This window comes from Denticeps clupeoides, chromosome 7 (genome assembly GCF_900700375.1).
Source record: "Denticeps clupeoides chromosome 7, fDenClu1.1, whole genome shotgun sequence".
Taxonomy (NCBI): Eukaryota; Metazoa; Chordata; class Actinopteri; order Clupeiformes; family Denticipitidae; genus Denticeps; species Denticeps clupeoides.
The window spans coordinates 1,177,391-1,199,254 of NC_041713.1; the positions used below are offsets into that span (position 1 = coordinate 1,177,391).

General features: G+C 47.1%; 1 pseudogene; it reads left to right on the forward strand.

Annotated features, from left to right (window-relative positions):
- LOC114794416 (protein shisa-8-like) overlaps window positions 1-21,864 on the forward strand; it is a 47,195-nt pseudogene that overhangs the window by 10,412 nt on the left and 14,919 nt on the right.

Here is a 21,864-nt window from a genome sequence, read left to right on the forward strand (position 1 = left end):
AGGGTCCTCCGGGCTCAGATCTCCCCCCGATGAGAACATGATTCATGTAGTGTCAGCCACGCCCACATTGACCAGGGGGAGGAGCTTCCACACGTTACAGACAGAGAGGACTGCCGGTGGGGGAGGGGCTTTATGATAGTGAACATAATAAACACACAGCTCTGTGTTTCAACCTCGTCCGACAAGATGAGATTGCCAGATGTGGCCTTGAAGAGTGTATGATGTATGACTCCATTACACACACACACACACACACACACACAGACACACCTTGTAGTACCACATAAATAAAAACACACTGGCGTGCACACAAAAACACTTGAGGCTTTTTCATGTGCTTCATTTTGAAATTTGAAAACGCACACACACACACACACACACACACTAGGCACGTGTTGGCAGATTGTGCTTGCAGGTCTCTCTCTCTCTCTCTCTCTCTGTTTTCGGCTTCACCTGCGTGTATAGGTGTGTGTGTGTGTTTTCACTCGCTGGCTTGTGTGTATAGGTGTGTGTGTGTGTGTGTTTACTCGCTGGCTTGTGTGTATAGGTGTGTGTGTGTGTTCACTCGCTGGCTTGTGTGTATAGGTGTGTGTGTGTGTGTGTCCTCGTTATTGATCAGGTTCATCATGTTGCAGCTAACCAGCGTCCATGGATCATAGGCAAGAATGATGAAAAAAGCAATTAAAACCAATTATAATTATTAAAAATAGTAAAAAGAAATAACACACAGGCTATATCTGACTGTCATTATAAACAACAAAACAGCAGCAAAATATTCAGTTTTTTTCAGCAATTAATGAGAAATGTTAATTCTTGCTGGTGCATTTAAACGGCCAATCACATTTCTATATGAAGAATTTAAACGTCATTTTGGACTCATTGAGAAAGACGTGGCAGTGTGTTTGTGAAGGAGAGAAGCATGGCCAGTGTTGAAAGGCTGAGTGGGCGCGGCCCAGTCACTGCTGGCTGCAGATGTGCATCATACCAGTATAACCAGTGGAGAGAAAAGGAATAAAAGCAAAACGAACAGAAAACCCCACAATAAAAGTAGGCATGCACACACGCATAACACTTTTTGAAGCCTTTCAGTTTAATTACAGCAGTCTATTAGCAAGGCACATCTTACTTCTACATCATTTGCCTCTTTGGGCGGGGCTGAGTGGGCGTGCTCAGTGTAACGTGTAGAGTGAACATCGGAGGGCTATTCTATTCCAAAGTGGGTAATGTGAGTGCGCCTGAGAACACTGAGGATTTCCTGTTGTGAGTGTGTGTGTGTGTGTGTGTGTGCGTGAATGTGTGTGCGTGAATGTGTGTGTGAGTGTGTGCGTGAGTGAGTGGTGTGTGCGTGAGTGTGCTTGAGTGTGTGTGTGCTTGAGTGTGTGTGTGCGTAAGTGTGTGCGTGAGTGTGTGCGTGAGTGTGTGTGCGTGAGTGTGTGCGCGTGAGTGTGTGTGTGAGTGTGTGCTTGAGTGTGTGTGTGCGTTAGTGTGAGTGTGTGTGCGTGAGTGTGTGTGAGTGTGTGCGCGTGAGTGTGTGTGAGTGTGTGCGTGAGTGTGTGTGCGTGAGTGTGTGCGTGAGTGTGGCGTGAGTGTGTGTGAGTGAGTGTGTGCGCGTGAGTGTGTGTGTGGCGTGCGCGTGAGTGTGTGTGTGAGTGTGCTTGAGTGTGTGTGTGCGTTAGTGTGAGTGTGTGTGCGTGAGTGTGTGTGAGTGTGTGCGCGTGAGTGTGAGTGCGTGAGTGTGCTTGAGTGTGTGTGTGCGTGAGTGTGTGTGTGCGTGAGTGTGTGTGAGTGTGTGCTTGAGTGTGTGTGAGTGTGTGCGTGCGTGACTGTGCGTGCACATCTGACTGAATCATGTCACAGCTCCAGAGCTCTGATCCGAGCTGACAGGTGCAGCTGAGCGCGGTGAAGGGTAGAGCAGCGGGCGGGGCCACTGGAGGGCTGACCAGGTGCCGGCGTGAGGAGGGTGGGCACCTGATTAACGGTGTACCGGTTGAGGGGGTTAATTGGCATTTTAGCGGCGGTAAGCGCTGCCTGTTAATATTTCATGGCCGCCTGCACCCTCCTGCAGTGCAGCTTTGCTCTTCGCCTTGAAAGCCATTTGTCACAGCAGAGCCTGCGCTGTCACGCCAATCAGTCACCGCGGCGAGGGCCACGCAAACGAAGAGGACAGGGCTGACCGCAGAACTCCGAAACCGAGACATCCCAGACATTTCTAGTGGTAAAATCCGCCCGAATACAGCATAGAAGCATTAAAACCCTACAAATAAACGCCGTAATCTGCTGAACCGGTTTCTGAACTGTTATGAGTAAAGATTTCATGCTAAAAACCTACCAAATGGCTGCATTTACATGCATTTGTAAATGACAGCATATGGACACACACACACACACACACACACACACACACACACACACACACACACTGATTTATTGAGAGCAGGCGTTGAAATGAAAATGGCGGTGGGCGGTTTTGATGAACTGCGTCGAACTCCACATGACCCACACGATGGCTGCACCTGGAAAATAAAGTCCGCGCCACGCGCGCTCCGGCAACGCCGGAAACACACGCAGCTGCTCTTGGTTGCACTTGATTTAGTTAAGAAGCAGTTGCGCCCTCATTAGCCGCTAGCGTTTAGGGGTAACGCTGTAAACTGGCAGAAATGGATTCCATTGCTGCAACCTGCAGGAATGTCATATAGCCTGCACCCACGAAGATCTGACGTTTAGCCTGTACAATGAGACTAAAAAAGAAAGAAATACGCACTTTAAAAAGATGGCTGTGTAAGTGTTCGAGTGCAAAAGGCTGATGAGACTACGAGTACGTTCTTTATTTGGGATCCATGCCACCGAGACCCTCCAGAGGTTTTATATAAAGGGGAAGACGACATCCCCAGTCCTCCCTTTAGCCACTGTTAGCACAAGCCACTAGCACGCTTTGACTAAACGATTATGGGGTCATTAGCCCTGCTCCACAGGACTATTGCTGATTCATCAGACACGCCATGGACCTTGGAGCCTTGATTACCCACAGTGACATCTTAAGCATGACATGGATGCTATCGGCAGGAGCCGATCGATGGGGAGAAGGCCGAGGCGAAACCGATCTCGCATCAGGACGGATGAATGACGCAGCTGCTCCAGTCACCGGCCTCCAGCCCCGGGGATCTGATGGACCTGATGGAGTTTCAGAAAGAACATGATGACAAGGCAGCTTGAACGCCTCCAGACAGGGACACCTACCATATCAGGGCCTTGACATGAACACAGTCTAATCATAACTTACAAAATGGACACTAGGTGAAAGCATGAGGATTCATTTTTGAAATATTTTGTTAATAATTGGCGACACAACTGGCTTTGAACTAGTTTTCCTGAACATGGATTTGGACGCCGCCCTTCAGTAAGAGGCTCAGATCTTTCAAAAATGAAATCCAGCAGCATTTCCATACAGAATGTGGTTGACGGGGGAAATTCACCTCATTAATGACAAGAAACGAATTACTAAGAAGAAACTCACCCCATGACCCAGTGTGGGAAGCTGAGGGTAAAGGTGATTTGGAGCTATTACTGGTACAATGTTATTGTCACGGTGGGGAAAAATATTCTTATTAATGTTCAGCCATGTATACTATTACAGTAAATAAAAGGTCACATATTCTGAATATTTTAAGAATACATTTACATTTACATTTAAGGCATTTATCAGCAGTTACAGGGACAGTCCCCCCCTGGAGCTTTTTTAGGGTTAAGTGTCTTGCTCAGGGACACAATGGTAGTAAGCGGGATTTGAACCTGGGTCTTCTGGGTCTTCTGGTTCATAGGCGAGTGTGCTACCCACTAGGCTAGTACCACCCCGTAAAATACATGTAAAATGCAATTTTGGAAGGCATGTGTAAACAAGTTGTGCTATTGTGTGTATTTGTTCTGGTGTCATACACAAGCTATGAAATATAGCATTGGGGTGCAATGAGTTACATGTGATTGCTTGATAAATAACACTGTGATCTTTTACAGTTACTGGAGGTAAATTACAGTTGCTTGTTGAAAGATTCATTATTCATCTTAATATTGTATTTTATTGTAATATTGTGTGAACCTTGCCAATAAGTTTAAAAAAAGAGGTGTATCGGGAATCAGCCAATCAGTGAACATCTCTTGGTTTGAATACCACACAGTCTCAGTTTCTTCTCCGGTAAACTTCCTTTTCATTGACATATATCGTCCTCCAGGGTCACTTAGGACCTTTATTGATGAATTGGACACTCTGCTCAGCATTTTCCACTTAGACACCCCCCTAACTCACCTCGGTGACTTCAAGCTTCCACTAGCCAAACTCCAATTGTCTTGCCTTCTTCCCCTTCTCCACTCTTTTTTCTTGACCAACAGCAACATCTCTCCCACACACAGGAGGGAATGTCCTGGACCTGGTCTTCAGACGTCCTTCTCCAACTTCTAACCTTTCTTCCACTCCACCTCACATCTCTGACCACCACCTCTTGACCTTCACACTCACTCTACAACTAATACAAAATGCAGCAGCACGACTGATCTTCAACCTTCCCAACTTCTCCCACACCACCCCTCTACTACGCTCCTCCACTGGCTCCCAGTAGCTGCACGCATCAGGTTCAAAATACTGATGCTGGCCTACAAAGCCAAACATGGAGTAGCACCATCAGCCACCTCCACCAGCTCCTCTGGCAGGACCCCAAGGCGTTCCCAGACCAGACTGGAGATGTAAATTCTCCAGCGTGTCCTGGGTCCCGGGTGCAAACCTACCCAGCAAGAGCTGAAGGTCAGAGCCTGATGAAGCTAGGTAGACCACATCATCCGCAAAAGCAGAGATTCCTCTGCCACCAAACTCGACACCCTCCACACCACGGCTGCGCCTAGATATTCTGTCCACATAGGTTATGAACAGAACCGAGTCCAACCCTCACCGGGAACATGTCCAACTTACTGCCGGCTATGCGGACCAAACTCACGCTCCTCTGGTACAGTGACTGAATGACCCTTAACTCGTCCCAGGGAGTCCAAAAAGGCTGGGTGCTCTGAGCTGCTATTTGGCGCATAAGTGCAAACAACAATCAGAACCCATTCCCATGACCTGAAGGCGCAGGGAAGCTACCCTCTCGTCCCCCGGGTGAACCCCAACAAACAGGCCGAGAGTCTTGGGGCTAACAAAAAGCCAACCCCCGGCCCTCCGCCTCTCACATGGAGCAACTCCAGCAAGGGAGAATGTCCAGTCTCTCTCAATTATATAGTAATTGGAATAGTTACCTTACAGTTATGTTTAAAATAGGGCAACTTGTATTTATAACAAATGTTATTTCCAAAGTAATCTGACTCCAGAAATGACACGTGATCTTTACTGATGACATCAGAGGAAAGATCAGTTCAGTTCTGGGGTCGAGGGTTGAATTGGCAGCTCCAGCGTCCCTGGGTCACATTGTGAACGTTGTGATGTCATCAACACATGCAGTAACTAATGATGTCTGAGGAAACTCTATGTGTGTGTGTGTGTGTGTGTGTGTGTGCAGGTTCTGATGAATCAAGGGAGAAATTTATTCTTAGTTTAAAAAAAACTTTTTTGCTTTTTGGATCTTTGCAAAACAATAACAGCATAACATAATGCAAACCAGCTCATTTAAAAACGCCACATAACAGCAAACAAAACAGCACACGAACCATTAAAGCATGAAATAATGTATAAAATTAGCACAGAAAACATAAATTAAGAGCAGATCGCTGCAGCTCACAATGCGAAATTTAAAATGCAGATTGCGCTTGGGATAAAAGGCTTCCTTTAAAAATGTTTCTGGTAGCCGGAGGGGGTTCTGAAGCACCATGCACAGCTCCTCTGGAACGGGGCGAATTGTGGCTGAGAGTCTTCCACTAATATTTTGAAAGCTTTTGTCTTTTTGATGTATATATAGATATATTTTTTACTAATTTAAATTTAATTCCTACTGCTGGCTGCCTATTGGCTGGGTGAAATATGGATATGGGGTGTGAACAGGTGTGCTGCATCCACCAAATATTCTGTTTTTTAATAAATGCTGAGCCGTTCGATGAAAGTACTAATTGCCCCAAACCTCAGCAACAGGCACAGCGTCCTGCTGGGGGACAATATCTGGCAGCTGATTGAGGTGACAGTGACTGTCTCTGCGGAGGGACTCCACAATGCGGCGTTTTAAACATTGGCCCCAGGAGGCGGGGCCTGACGCGGAGCACCGCCAGGGGTCCCTGTAGGGTGCAGATGGGTTTATAATGAGGCTCCTGCTGCCGGAATATAATGAATTTAATATGGCCACGCATGGTGCATGGTGGTGAATTTTACTGTGTCGTTTCTATGATCTACTGTCAACTTGTTGTCCACAGATAGTCCACAGGAATCAAGTGAAAGTGAAGTGAGCAGTGTGTGGGGACGGTGCTTTGCTCAGTGGCACCTCAGTGGTGGGGTCGGGACTTGAACCGGCAACTTTCTGATTAAGGGGCAACTTCCTTAACCGCTAGGCCACCGCTGCCCGCAAAACAATGATTCTTTTGACCCACAAAATGCATTTCACCAACAACAGAAATACATTTTTCCTAGTGCAGATGGTCATATTGCGCACATGTATTGCATTTGGCAAATTTTATGAAATAAGCACTTGGCACTTGGTGGACCAAACGTCTAAACCCTCTGGCCACGTACATGTATATTCAGTTAGAAGCACATGTGCAGATTCACCAGACACCATATTCTGCAATGGAAGCACGGCTGATGAGATGTGACACTGACGTGGCAGTGAGATGTCAGCCAGCAGCTGCCCTGGGGTCAGAGACTGACCACTGACAAAGGTCAAGACGATCTCTGACACAAACAGGACATGACAACTGCTCGAAAACAGTCCCTGCACGCGGCGCGCACACTCCGTCTCTAATAAAGTGGCCGGCGAGTGTACATTTCAGTTGAATTAGTTGCCAGAGTGCCACAAGAACCTGGCCACAGTTGGGAGATTTAGAAGTTTGGTTTGCGGGCAGCCTGAAGCCTTTTCATCTATAATTAAAGCAGGAGAGTCTTAATAATAATTTTACTGCATTTTACCGACGGTTTAATTAAAGGCCACATGTTCCTCGCACCCTGCATACGGGGACGTGCTGTGCGAACATCAGCGCGATTAGAGATAATCTTTCCCCGTAAACGACTGAATGATCGCTGATTGCACTCCAACGTCTCCACCAGCGTGAGCAGATTACGGCGATGGGGGGGGGGGAGCTGTGAGAAGTCGTTTGAAATAATTAGCATTCATATTTAATCGCTTGGTACAAAACGTTAATGTCTGCTGACAGTGACGTCCTACCATTCGTACCCATTATCAAACCGTTCAGATGCAACTGTTCTCTGCAAGCATGGCTGAAGGGGTCAGAGGTCACATTTTCAGTCAAATGCGTTATCTTAGAGGACATTTTTGAGCTCTTTGCCTAAAACGAACTAGGAGGGGGTGCAACAGCATCAGGGTGTGTGTAAGATGGGAAATTCCAGAGCCCAACAAGACTTTCCCGTCATGCCACCTCAGGCCATTTACTGGCCTCCTGGCACATCTTGTTTGCTTGGGGGAGGTCGCAGCTGGATTAAGATACAAGATAAAGCATAAAAAGGACCTGGAATTTCCCATCTTACACGTGCAATTCACTTAAAACACGTTATACAACAATTTCGATGAGAAACTGGAAGGTAAACCAGGTCTGGAATGGAGACGCCTGTGTAAAATGTGGCTAGATGCTGGACTATATTTGTAGTTGCCGTACGGTTAATCGAAAAATAGCTGGACTGGATCAAGGTGGAGCAATCAGAGGGAAAATGTACACAAATACTTAACTGACTGATTGATTAACTGTAATATTGCAACTGGAAGGGAAAAATACATAATTATATACATTTTTTTTTTTTTTACAAATTTTCCATATTCTTTTATTTTTCTATCCAGCTTCTGTTGCCCATGTGCTAATATACGTATTTTGGGTTTTGCTACAGGCATAGTTACACTTGAAAATAAAGTGGATATAATTGTAATATAAATTTGACAACTTTATGGTAGTTATTGAAGTTATTTTTTTTTTTTTGTCAATTTGCAGAGTTTCACCCACAGTGCAGTGTTGCAGAAATCGTACATTTCCCCAGCAGGCCAAACAGAAACTGTAGTCGCTCTCTTCGGAATGAGCTGCTCTTAATTTTCTCGCCTGCAACTATTCTTCTTTCTGCTGACACACTGCTGAGTTAAAGAGCTGGAAAAAAAGCGCTCCTCACTAATCTTTTATTCATTAATTGAATGATTCATTTTCTCACTCTGTTTTTCCCTTTTGGTCTCGAGTGGCTACGGTTCAGCTTTATCGGCGTCGTTCAGATGGCAGCGCCGCAGCGATCAGCCAAATCTTTCACAGTCGGCCGTCAACATTTGTTTTCCGATGAAACGGCCTCTGAGGTTGCTGTTGCAGTAAAATTAATATCACCACTCAAACACGGTTCCACTACAGCCATGAAAAATGGATTTAGGAATCAGCAGTTTGATCTCTCTGATGGGCAGCTTTGTAGCACTTTGAGGAGATGAGACATCAAACACCAGGCTGGGCTGAAAAGTCTTTTCCTGAGGATGTTTGATGGTTTTCCACGCCTGCGGCCTCCACGCACCCGCGCCGGGCCTGGCGACGGGCTGCTGGCGGCGCTTGTGTTGGAATCCGCCTCCCCGGCAACGAGATGCGCAGTTCGGGGATCATCTGGGGGCTCTGACGTGAACATGGGCTGGGAAACATGACACGGCCCTCTGGTGGGAGAGCTGGAGAGCTTGGCGAGGGGGGATCTACTGCCCTACATTACACTCAGGCCCACAGCGTCCCGCTCCAACACAACATGCAGCCAGCAGGGCGAGGCGAGGCGAGGAGAAAACGGACATTTTACCGCATCCCGAGTCAGCACTTACCGCAAATACACATCACGCCGCTTTACCCTTAATGAAACAAGATTTTCTATTTCATGTCAAATGGGACTGGAAGCCATGTGAGGACTGTTTTTGTAACACACCAATCACAATTTAGCAAATTTGGTGCTGTGGTACTTTAATAATATTCATGCATTAATTCCGTTTTCACATGCATTTTAATGGCACTATTTTTCTTGCCTTGACTGTAAGACTAATTACGAGCACATATGAATGTCTGAATTAATTTATATGCAAATGAATGTTACATATTTACAATAGAAAATATATTTAAAATGTTTGGTTTTGATCATATCTTCCTATGGGAAAAGTAGTTTTTATTTAAAATATAAAATATTGCTGAGTATTTATGCAGTCATTCATGTGTTAAAGAAATGTGTTCATTTAAATCCAAATATGGTTTTGTTCTATCAAGTTGGCAAAGGGGTTTTCACCCTTTTTATATAAAAGGAATTTTAATGTGATTTAAATATATTTGACCTTTACATGAGGCTAGTTGAGCACTTTGCTCTACGTCGTTCCAACTTGTCTGACTGGGAATATTCCTCCTCAGGACCTTGACAGAGCTGCTGAAGCAGCCCACTGAGCTTGGCGTGGCTGACAGGGCGGGGGGGACACCATCCTGTGGGGACCAATGGGATCTCTGGACGGGCGCTGCGGTCCAACAACGGTGAGTCATGTCCTTCCCACTGAATTAAGGAACAGGTGCATCAATAAAGATCTAGTTAATTGAATGACAATTAAAATGAATTCACAGCCTGTATTTACATGTTCCATATGCTGGTATAATTTCAGGCTGAAGTGCCTAAAGATCCAGGTACAGGGTAGAAAGTTGTCGCTCTGTAGTGGCTGCTCCGTGGCCATATTGGCCGAGTGTGTTAATAATGCACACACGCTCAAGCGCCAACATGCCAGCGTAATTTAATAAGCGGCGCCTGGGGTTTGGACGGAGCCCCGCTGATGTTGCGGATATGAACGGGGTGGTCATGTTAATTAAGATGTCATTATCTCAGCCTGGTCCCGGGCCTGCTGATGATCTGCTGAGCATCCCGTCTGTCTGCAAACGAGGTGCTGCCGCAGCACTCTGCCAATCCTGCACACACACACACACACACACACACACGGCACACACACTCTACAGCAAAACAACAGCTCTAAAACAGCTGCAAGAGTACAACGGCTCTAACACAGACGATACTGCAGCTTTTACCTCGGACGATACTGCGACTCGATACTGCGACTCTAACACGGACAATACTGCAACTCTAACGCAGACGATACTGCGACTCTAACGCAGACGATACTGCGACTCGATACTGCGACTATAACGCAGACGATACTGCGACTCGATACTGCGACTATAACGCAGACGATACTGCGACTCGATACTGCGACTATAACGCAGACGACACTGCGACTCGATACTGCGACTCTAACGCAGATGATACTGCGACTCGCTACTGCGACTATAACGCAGACGACACTGCGACTCGATACTGCGACTCTAACGCGGACGATCCTGCGACTCGATACTGCGACTATAACGCAGACGATACTGCGACTCGATACTGCGACTATAACGCAGACGATACTGCGACTCGATACTGCGACTATAACGCAGACGATACTGCGACTCGATACTGCGACTATAACGCAGACGACACTGCGACTCGATACTGCGACTCTAACGCAGATGATACTGCGACTCGCTACTGCGACTATAACGCAGACGACACTGCGACTCGATACTGCGACTCTAACGCGGACGATCCTGCGACTCGATACTGCGACTATAACGCAGACGATACTGCGACTCGATACTGCGACTATAACGCAGACGATACTGCGACTGGATACTGCGACTCTAACGCAGATGATACTGCGACTCGCTACTGCGACTATAACGCAGACGACACTGCGACTCGATACTGCGACTCTAACGCGGACGATCCTGCGACTCGATACTGCGACTATAACGCAGACGATACTGCGACTGGATACTGCGACTATAACGCAGACGATACTGCGACTCGATACTGCGACTATAACGCAGACGACACTGCGACTCGATACTGCGACTATAACGCAGACGATACTGCGACTCGATACTGCGACTATAACGCAGACGACACTGCGACTCGATACTGCGACTATAACGCAGACGATACTGCGACTCGATACTGCGACTATAACGCAGACGATACTGCGACTTGATACTGCGACTATAACGCAGACGATACTGCGACTCGATACTGCGACTATAACGCAGACGATACTGCGACTCGATACTGCGACTATAACGCAGACGACACTGCGACTCGATACTGCGACTCTAACGCAGATGATACTGCGACTCGCTACTGCGACTATAACGCAGACGACACTGCGACTCGATACTGCGACTCTAACGCGGACGATCCTGCGACTCGATACTGCGACTCTAACGCGGACGATCCTGCGACTCGATACTGCGACTCGATACTGCGACTCTAACGCGGATGATACTGCGACTCTAACATGGACGATACAGCGACTCTAACGCGGACGATACTGCGACTCGATACTGCGACTCTAACGCGGATGATTCTGCGACTCTAACATGGACGATACAGCAACTCTAACGCGGACGATACTGCGACTCGATGCTGCGACTCTAACGCGAACGATACTGCAACTCTAACACAGACGATACTGCGACTCGATACTGCAACACTAACACGGATGATACTGCGACTGACATGGATGACATTCCAGATCTGGTAACAGATGATACTCCATCTCTCAGACATTACATCAGCTCTAACTCAGACCCAGCAGCAGAGATTAAACACTAGAATGGATGGATGGGCAAAGGAATGTAATTGAGAGGATGGAGGACAGGTCTGGGTGAAGCCTGAGAGAATTGGAGTGGAGTTGTGGAGAGAATGAGGAACAACAGACAGATGAAGACAGAGGTGCAGAAGTGATGAGGAGACTGAGAGAAGAGCAGGTGGGAGGAAGATACAGCAAGAAAAAGATTATAAGTGGCATTGAGCGAGATGGGCGGCTGGAGCAAAAGTGATGGAAGTGGTGAGACTGCGGGTGAAATAAAGATGAAAAGAGAAGAATAACTGAGCGAGCTCACATTACGTAATTTTGTCCATACTCCATGTGGAGCTGTGCTTGGCTGCTCTGTTCGTGCTTCAGTGATGGTCAGTCTGTGTTCAGCACTCAGGTCACAATTCTCACAAAAAAACGTATTTTAAAACGACTCCTATAAACCATGTTGACCAGTTAATAAGTCAGTTAATAACTCTTCTTCAACATGATTGTTGAGTCAAATGGCATGCATAAAAATGCTTAAAACCATGAAAAGAACGAGAGGCGCGTATATGGCAACACTGGAAGCTGGTTCATGTAAAAAAAAAATCATACTTGTGTGTGCATTCCCATCGTTTCAAATGCCCCTTTTTCAGGTTCATTTGGGTCGATACGGTACGTTCTACATAGAACACGCTGAATTAACATTAATTCTACAACATGCAAGTGAAGCAGCATATGTGTGTGTCATAAGAAGGGGACAACTGGACAAAGCTGGTCTGGTGTGGAAAAGTGCCTGGGGAGGGGGTGAGAACAGAAACCGGGACGGAAGAAAGGCAGCTTCAGAAATGGAGACGAGCCCAGAGGAAGGAGAGAAAAGGCGACATCAGAATGTGAAGACATTCTGGCCGCCCTTTAAAACCGTCCCGGAGTTCCACTGCGCAGGAAGGAGGGCTCTGGTTCCGCATCTTCACTTCAGAAGGGACAGCTGTTCACAGGGCGCCGTCCAAATATACACACATGCAAAGAGAATAATTCATCGAAAGATGGAGAAAAAGCGCCCAACGCCGTTACATAAGACAGTGAAATATTCATCTGATGTTGGTGGGTTCCGGGGTTCCGTTGTTTGGTGGCCACTGTGGTGACTGTAACTGGTACTTCATTGCACAATGATGAAGAGAAGCGAGGGAACGTGGAAGAGTTTGCACGCGCGTGTGCGTGTCAGCTGGATGGTGCAACATGACAGAGACAGACTGTACGCTCTTTAAAATGTGTGCTGTATTTGTGGCTCTACACATTTCACTGTCAGTGTGTTGGTGTGCATTCTGCCAGTGGCTTTTAAAACTCCGGACAGCAGAATCAGTAGAAAAACATTTCTGTCCGGATGACCACACCCCATCCACAGGAAAGGAGCATCAACAGTTGGAAATTAGTATAAAAATCATGTCTTGTGACCTCAATTTTACATCTGATCTCAACCCAACTCAACCCCAACTGCATCTCCACCATTGTCCTGACTGCACCAGGAGGAGGTTTTCATCCATCCATTGGTAGAACCTGGGAGCACTGGCCCACGGTGTCACCATGGACACTTTCTCCATTTTATCACGCCAGACTGGACTGGGCAGTTGTTTGATGTTCAACTGGTTCACTTGTCATTTAGTAACAAGATGGAGTAAAAGGGAGCGTCAATGCTGCCATTAGAGTCCAACTGAACTACCAAGGTCATCTCAGGGTCACAATGGATGTGGCTTCTGTACATATCCCAGTGAAGGCTGGGGTCAGAGCCTAGGGTCAGATATCTCATGGAGCACTGAGGAGTTAAGGACCTTGGCTCAGTGACCCAACATGTCAGTTGAATGGACTATCTATTGGCAGCCTGCGTAATATGGGAATGCAAATCAGGGCTCCGATTGGTCAGTAGACCCGGCTGAGCAGAGCCAAATCTTGTATGTGTATGTTTGTGTGTTCTCTTGTTTGATCACAGCACAACCTCCACCCCCTACTGGTCATAAACCCTTCCAATGACCCCTCCAGGTGTCTTTATACACTCGAACGTCCACTGTGGACTTCTTCACCATGGCAACGCTGGGATTTCAGCAACCTCACTACGGTAGGATTAACAGAATGGGGACATGGGGTTCCAGACAGGCCCTCATATGCTGGTCTCAGGTCATAGGGTGCAAGAACCAACATTTGTCCAAAGCCTGAAAGTCCCCTGATCAACAGCTGGGGACCCTCAGTGACAGTAATGCACTGCCACTGAGCCACAGTTTTAGGGGATTTCCTGCTGATCCCCTCTGCCTCTTATACGGCGCCACAGTGCGGTCGCCAGCCCCGCCCCCTCAACTCTGGCTTTAGGCTTGACAGTTATGGATTGACACAGTTTCGGTGTGACCTCAGAAGATCGCTGGATTTGCGTGGGTTGCGGGGCGCCTGTGGGCGGCTGATATCAGCCCAGCGGAATGTCCGCACAGCACCAGCCACAGCTGCAGACATAATGATAGCGTAACTCCAGAACGTTCTACAGCTACATTGATGTCGCCTCATCCCCCTCCCCTCACTCGGTCTGGAGCTTTCAAATCATGACTCCACTCATCTATTAATAGGCAGCTTTAAGTCGGAAATCACTAAATTACCAACGAGTCGTGTTAACGGCGCGTCCACATGGACAGGATTGGGGGCCGTGACACAGACACCATCGCTAATGCGGCGTGTTGCTGCGGTTCCAGCACTGTCTCATCTTAACAGGCTTTCCGCCTGATGTAGTGCCAGCGTTTCGACTTACTAAAAAGCCTGTTAACAAATTCACCCATTCGTCCAACTCTCAGACACCTCCATCTTCCACTTGAATCTTACAGCAAGCGACCTCAAACATCCATCGCCCTACACCTCCCCTCAACTCGCAACCCTCCAACCTTCTCTTATCCAGAGTCTACATGAGTGTTTAAAAATGTCCATCACAGAAATCCCACATTTCATCTGTTGAGACCGTTAAGTGATTTAACCATCAGTGGGCACCATGACGTGCCCGGGGAGCAGTGTGTGGGGACGGTACCGTCATTCAGGCGACCTTCTGAGTCTACCTCAGCACTCCTCAAGTGTGAAGCAGGAGCTTGAGAGTAATAATAATAATCCACTTCTAGTCATTCAGTGTATATGTAGCAGCTACATTTCACCTCTGAAGGTCAACCATGCAGAAGACGTTTGGAAAGATTTGTGGAAATGAGGGAACGCAGAGCCACTCTCTTCTGCAGAGTAATTAAACGTTGTTATCGCTTAATCTCTAAATGACAGGATGATGTGAGGAGGCCTGAGCGCTGAGGCAGCAGGGCTGCAGCCAGACGAGGGACAGGTGTCATTTATCTCCGCCCGCGGGGGGGCGGGTCAGAGCCTCTGAGGGGAGGGTCGATACTCGGCCATGATGTCATTATTCTGGGCTGAGCTGAACGTGCAGAGATGTCTCCTTTCAGATAAAGCGAAGATCTGCTCGGTCTGGAGGACATTCATATGCGGGGCCACTGCATGCAATGTCTTCAATATTTTCATTTCCTTGCAAAGCGAGTAGAGAGGACGGGTGACGTGGAGCAGGAGCGAGGATGGATGAACACCTCCTGCCTTCACGTCGCTGTCACAGGCTGCAGCGCCTCAATCATTCTGCCGCGTCCCCCTGAGAACAGCAATTAGGACAGACAGATTGAGGGATGATGGAGGGCAGGACAGAGGGAGAGAACAAGAAGGAAGATGGACGAAAGGGAGGAGGAATAATGAACAGCGGGGCTGTGATGGAATGTTAAGAACGGTCAGGGATGAAGGACGGGCTGGAAAAAGACATCTGAAGAGCTCTGGCCAGTGTTCTGGAAAACAAGCACCTTTTGACCAGCTTTCAGCTCTCATGCCCCTCCCCCTCCATGCCCCGCCCACGTTTTTTTTCTGTCACTCGTGCAGTAAACGCTAAATGTCAGTGGACAGCTTACATGCGGTTGGAGCGGAGTGAGTGAAATGTCAAGCACGGTGAAGGATGGTGTGTGTGTGTGTGTGTGTGTGTGTGTTTGTGTGTCGCTCTGCGTTTGAATCCTTTGCCAGGGTCCCCGCGGTGTTGCGGTTAAGCTGAAACTCTCTGTGCAAATCATCATCTGAATCACATTTTAATGCTGTGACCTTTGATGATTCATTATCTTATGAAAGTCATTTTAAAACCAGCAACAAGCACCTTACAATTAAACACAGTATCGTCATGCATTGACTCATTAACTGATTAAAACCAAACCAATCGAGTGATGTAGATTCTTCCGAACTATAAAATCAACAACATCACATTCTCTGGTTCCCCCATCGGAACTCTCGAATTAAAGCGCCTGATAACCTGCATGTTGGTGTTGGTAGTGGGCGTGGCCACGTTGACTGGAATTAAAGCGCCTGATAACCTGCATGTTGGTGTTGGTAGTGGGCGTGGTCACGTTATCTCGAATTAAAGCGCCTGATAACCTGCATGTTGGTGTTGGTAGTGGGCGTGGTCACGTTCACTAGAATTAAAGCGCCTGATAACCTGCATGTTGGTGTCGGTAGTGGGCGTGGTCACGTTCACTAGAATTAAAGCGCCTGATAACCTGCATGTTGGTCGTGGGCGTGGTCACGTTCGCTGGAATTAAAGCGCCTGATAACCTGCATGGTGGTGTCGGTAGTGGGCGTGGTCACGTTCGCTGGAATTAAAGCGCCTGATAACCTGCATGTTGGTGTTGGTAGTGGGCGTGGTCACATTCGCTGGAATTAAAGCGCCTGATAACCTGCATGTTGGTGTTGGTAGTGGGCGTGGTCACATTCGCTGGAATTAAAGCGCCTGATAACCTGCATGTTGGTGTTGGTAGTGGGCGTGGTCACATTCGCTGGAATTAAAGCGCCTGATAACCTGCATGTTGGTGTTGGTAGTGGGCGTGGTCACATTCGCTGGAATTAAAGCGCCTGATAACCTGGATGTTGGTGTCAGTAGTGGGCGTGGTCACGTTCACTAGGAATTAAAGCGCCTGATAACCTGCATGTTGGTGTTGGTAGTGGGCGTGGTCACGTTCGCTGGAATTAAAGCGCCTGATAACCTGCATGTTGGTGTTGGTAGTGGGCGTGGTGACGTTGACTGGAATTAAAGCGCCTGATAACCTGCATGTTGGTGTTGGTAGTGGGCGTGGTCACGTTCGCTGGAATTAAAGCGCCCGGTAAATGATTGGTCACCTTCCGTTCGATTCGCTGCTTATAAGTTAGCTTTGGTAACTGGTAAAAGTGTTGCACATTTGCTTTATTAAATTTTAATTTTGAAATAAAATGTTTATCTGATTTGCAATTCAGGTGATGCCAGGATAATTATTATCGTGACAGAGATGTGAAAATGGAGGCTGATGAGCCTCTGGCTGCTAATATGTATTAAACCGAAAGGGAGGAGATGGTTGCTGCACCTGGGTGTGTCATGTATTGACAGGTTTAAGTCATCCAGAATGAAGAAGTAGGGAGTGTGAGAGCTGTCAATCATGTCAAAGTATCAAGTTCATCATCTGGTTCTCAGAAATGATTAGACACCAACAAAAAGGGCTGTGTGGGTAGGAGAAAAACTAAACCTTAGAAAACTAACATGGAAGATGGAAGAAAGATGGAAGAAACCTTGGGAAGGAGTAAATCAGAGATGGACGCCCTTCCAGGGTAGTAAGAACATAAAATGGCCCTTTTGGGTGAACAAGATTCATAAGTATAAGAAATCCATTATTTTCTAAGATCTAATTACTCACTCCACGATGGAAGGCGGTCGTCATCTTACTGTATCGGCGACCCCGCCCTACCCTGCCTTGCGCAGAACTGAACCTGCCGCGTGCCACCGTGGCGATGTGGGAGGGGACGAGGAAATGCGAAGTTGACGGCTGGGATTGTGCACGTGAAGATGACATTAACTTCGACTTTACTGATGGATGAAAAAAGCTGAAATCTTTAATGCCTCGTGGGTGGTTAGTTCTTCTTGTCCAACATACAGCCGCTTCCTCTTTCTATCTGGTTGTTTCTGTAAATCCTGTAAAATTAATGAACATCTATTATAGCGCCGGGACACTACTTCACTGCTTCAGAAAGTCCTGACAGCATCTTGAAAAGGTTAACTGGACAAGTGCGTCCTGATAAGAATATGAGTGTGAATTCTCTTCTGCAGAATAAGTGTCACTGCTGCACACCAAAGATGCATTCCTGGGAGACAAAGGAAAAATTGGGTGAAGATTGGGTGAAATTGGATGATTATGGAGGTTGGATGGAAGGATGAAACACTAAAAAAAGACAGAGAAGACACGCCTGATCCTGTATTAATGTGGATTTGTGCGTCATTATTTATACAGCACTTTAACACAACAAAGGAGCTGACCAATGAGCTATACATTTAAATCAAACATTTTATTAAATTACCATGGACAGGACCGACATGGACAAAATGTTTTAAAAAAAGATGGAATAACATAAAATAAGAGAGACATTCAGTGATCTAAAAACTAATAAAATCATTTTAGAACGGACTCTAGAACACACGGGGAGTCGGTATAGTGAGACTAAGATCGGGGTCACGTGATCTTGCCTGTTTGTACCAGTGAGAAATTGTGCAGTTGCATTTTTTACTAGAGATTTCTCTCGCCAACCTACTTTGGATGAAAAAGGTTTGAGGTACACCCAATTTACATATTACATTTACAGCATTTACCAGACGGCCTTATCTAGAGCGACTTACAATCAGTAGTCACAGGGACAGTCCCCCCCTGGAGTTAAGTGTCTTGCTCAGGGACACAATGGGATTTGAACCTGGTTCATAGGCGAGTGTGTTACCCGCTAGGCTCCTACCACCCGCTTTTACTCGTCCTACAAGCCTTTCATATACATGTTTACAAAGCAAATATTTCAGAGATTATATATTAAGATTGAAAGAAATTTAATTTGAAGCCTGAATCTCAGTTCCAGAGGATAATCAAAGACTGTCCAGACCTCTTGGACACCTGAGACAGAAAAAAGAATAAGATGATGATGATGATAGTTCAGTAAAAGACAGAAGCATAATTAGAGATGTGGAAGCAGAGAGGAGGACAGACCGGACTGGACCCGTTCGTGACCCCAGTTCCCCTCTCCCTGTGCTCCGACCTCTGCACCCCAGCGATAGCCCCCATGCAGGTCCGTCCCATACTGTCCAGTTAGAGACCTGCGTGTGTCCAGCTCAGCCAGGCGTCCCCACTATCTCTGCGCTATCTGACCCCGCCAGACGCGCCACAGACCAGCTTGTTGGCGGGAGATACCGAGCGCGGCAGCGGGGTGGAGGTGACTTGAAGGTCAAACCGCTGCCGTATTGTGGCGCATCAGCGCGGCATCAATCCCTTTCATGTAGCAGCGCAGGGCTTGCAAACAGCACCTGCTGTGCGTGTGTGTGGCGTCTAGAACTAGAAAGACACCAAGAACAGAGTCAACTGGCTCCAGCGCCCACAGTGACTCCATTAGCAACACGGGGAACACGAACGAACGCAAACGTGTAGATAAATGCATGATCGGGGGTTGATTTGGCATGTATTCATCACATTGTTGGCGGTTTGGTGCTCTGTTGACGGTGGAGTTTGTGACGGAGGGAATATAACGCCGAGGCGTGTTGGTCATAATTGCGGCATTAAAAATGGTCCAGGACGGGAGTTATTAAAATACATACGCAGCTGCAGCATTAGTTGGTACCTTGTGGCATTAAAATTCAGCCACAGCGTCCTGGTGCATCACGATAACATGCACAGTACACGGAAACTCAATTTTAAAAAGGGGGGAGGGGCCTGTAGGCATGATTGACAGCTCTCGCAGACTCTACTCGTACTCGCAATGGCAGTAGTGGAGTGAATTTGATCGTTTATCAGACAAGTCTGCAGCGACGCCTCTGATGGAGCATGAATGACTGTCGTGTCGAGGGCGACGCTGGCTGACGTCGATCCGGCGAGATCAGACAGGACAGCGCACGACACAACGCCCTCATCCACAGTCGTCTCATTTCGATTTGAAAATGAGTGTGCACTAGTTCCCATGCCACAAACCAACCAAATCCACCCTCCTGCCGCTTTCTTCCTCCGTGTCGCGTGGTGCTTTGGCTAGTAATATTTAATAGAGAAATTAATATGCATGCTAACTGCTCTTTCTTCCTGTGTGAGCTCATGCATAATTAAAGAGGCACTCTGCGGCCCGCCCTCCGCCGCTGCCTTGACAGGATCAGAGAGACTCGTGTCCTGAGGGTCCCTCGTCCCAACAGGCCCCGCTTGCGACGCCACGTGCGTCTGAACGTCCTGAGGAGGAGCGTGGGAGGAAATTAAACGGTGCGTTTCAGTGCATTAATAATTTACGGTTAAAAGGTGAGAAATACGTTACCTGAGTAGCCCCATCCGGGCCGGATCCTGACGAAATCTGAAAATAATAGATATCGAGTCCCACGAACGTTCTTTAATTTCAAAATTAAATAAACGGACGCTTAACACATTCAATTTCACACTTGGCTGATACAGATGAATACTGTTATATTTTGCCTGTACGTGCATGGCGATGCATGTTGCCTCTACCGTCACATGCTCCCCTCCCTCCCCAGCCTCAAGGTCACAGTCACACTCCACCGTATGGAGCGTCCAGAAATTACCGTTACTTTTGCTTGACTCAGCGCTAACATGCAGCCAGGAAGAGAAATTGGATTAAAAACTATGAAAAACGTACATCAGGGCGAACGCTCTGGAGTGATATTGTGCTGTAGCCAATGCTAACTGGACAGTTTATTAGAGACGCCTCACTTGCAGGGTTCTTCTGTCTAATGAGTGGTTGTCCCCTCTATACCCAGCAGAGTCTCCTACTTTACTGTCATTATCGTCACATGACCAGGCATACAAGACACATTCTACTTTCCCTACTGCACATAAAAACCATTCAACAACGTTCACTTCCTGGTAAGATACTGTGAAAAGTTCATATAATGAGCCAATAAACACATTTAACACATTAAACATATTTATACTATTGTTTTCTTTTTGAAATCGTAACGTATGTAAAATAAAATAGAGCAAAGAGTCGAAAAGTCGTGGAGGAATAAATGAATCCAGACATGTCGAATACAGGAGACACGAAATCTAATAACGCATTTCCTTCTCATGAGATCGAAAATGAAACAGCAGCAAGGGGGCGCCACTGCCCCAGCGCCTGGCGGGTAAAGAAGTGGCCCCGTAATCAGAAGGTCGTCGGTTCGAATCCCGAGGTCCCCACACACTGCTCCCCGGGCACCTGTCACCAAGGGTGATGGTTAAATACAGAGGACGCATTTCACCGTGTCACCGCGTGCTGTGCTGCATTGTGTTCAGTGAGAAATGCTGTTTGGAGCATCACATAAGAAACATTCTGCTTTCTAATGTAACTTTACTAGTAATTCATCTGGTTAATGTGATATACGCTACGTTTTCAGTCCGGTGCACACGTGGAGGTTGTACATGGTGCCTGGAAGCCGGGGTCTGACCGGGATAAACTCGGCCACGTAATAAAATGGAGGCTGGAGATCCACGGAGCGTGAAACTCATCCCTTCGCCCCGGTGCATCCTCTCCTCACTGGGAATGTGCCTCGAAGGCGATATTAACACGAGGCACCGACTGTAGCCGGGTAATTAAATCCACTTCCTGGAAGGATGGACTTACTCGGGAAGCCGCTTGAGAGCGAACCAGTCACTTTCATGGATTATCTCGGAACGAGTCAGCGGAGCGGCGGCCTAAAAGTGCAGGATTACGTGGCCTGCTGGAAAGCTAACGCTAACGCTTCTATTAGGCTGATGAGCAGCACTTCTTCACATCGCTAATTAAACGGCAAGAAAGAGGAGAGGAGAGCGAGAGGGTCAACAAATGTGCGCAAAATATTTCCCTCAATGCCTTAAGTTGCTGTAGTAAATTTAGTAATTATGCAAATTTCTTTATATTGCTTCATTTTTTTTTTTCATGAGCCGAACTCAAAGATCTGAAACATTCTCTACATACACAAAAGAGCCATTAGAGATTTTGTTCACAAATCTGTCTAAATTTCGATTTT